The following is a 1,333-nucleotide window of genomic DNA, read 5'->3' as shown; positions in this document are numbered from 1 at the left end:
TTCGGCTTTGTGGGAGGAGAGAGAGTGATAAGTGTTTTTGGTAGTCATGTTTTGTGGAGTAATTTTCGGTTTTATGAGAAGGAAGGAAAAAAAATTTGTTTTGTTTTAAGGAAAGAATAATATAAAACCGTGTATTTACACGTTTTTAAGAAAAAAATCTTAAAAAAATATCTTCAACTAACTTGAGAGATATAAGGAAAAATCAGATTTTTAGGAAATAAAATCTGAACAGAATATTTTTGGTTTTTCGAATTTTGAAAAGAAAAAATCTAACTCTAATACGCTGGGAATTGGGAACAGCGTTTGGGAACAGTGAATGGGAACAATGAAATTTTGCTACTTTGGAACTCCATTAATTCTTTTAATCCTTTTATCACTTAAGGCATAGAATTGTCCTATGAACAATAAGGGGAATATTATTGGACATTGGTGAGCAGTTTTCAGACATTTTTACTTATACATATGAAATAATCATATAAGAATTGTGATGTATTTAAGCAAATAAAAACATCAAAAATGCACATCAGACATAATGCCAAAGAATTAACACAAAGGGGAATAATGTAGCAATCATTTCAATTTATTAAGCCAAGTTCAAGTCTCAATTTCTCAAACCTATCTCTATTTAAGGGTTTTGTCAAGATATCTGCAATTTGACGTTCAGTCTCACAGAATTCCATTTTAATAAGACCCTTTTCAACATTATCTTTCAGAAAGTGATGCCTAATATGGATGTGTTTGACTCTTGAATGATGTACAGGGATCTTTAGAAATACTAATAGCACTAGTATTATCACAATAGATGGGAACACATTCAAAGTAGATTCCATAGTCACGTAGTTGTTGTTTTATCCATAGCATTTGGGAACAACATGCTGCTGCTGCAACATATTCAGCCTCTGCTGTAGATAAAGCAAACTGTGTTTTGCTTCTTGGTGCTCCAAGAAACTAAACTATGACTAAGGAACTGAACCATACCTGATGTACTCTTTCTATTGACCAGATCTCCTGCATAGTCAGCATCCGCAAATCCTTTCAATTCAAAGGTATCACTCCTCGAATAGAATAGGCTTAAATCATCTGTTCCCTTGAGGTATCTTAGGATTCTCTTCACAGCTGTGAGATGAGATTCCTTTGGATTGGCTTGAAACCTTGCACATATACCTACACTGAAAGCAATATCAGGACGACTTGCAGTTAGATATAGTAATGAGCCAATCATACCTCGATATTTGGTTTGATCCACACTTGTTCCTATAGAATCTTCATCCAATCTGGTTGAGATTCCCATAGGTGTATGATTAACTTTGGATGCTTCCAAACCATACTTTTT

This window comes from Beta vulgaris, chromosome 5 (genome assembly GCF_026745355.1).
Source record: "Beta vulgaris subsp. vulgaris cultivar EL10 chromosome 5, EL10.2, whole genome shotgun sequence".
Lineage (NCBI taxonomy): Eukaryota > Viridiplantae > Streptophyta > Magnoliopsida > Caryophyllales > Amaranthaceae > Beta > Beta vulgaris.
Note: the sequence above shows the minus strand (reverse complement) of the source record.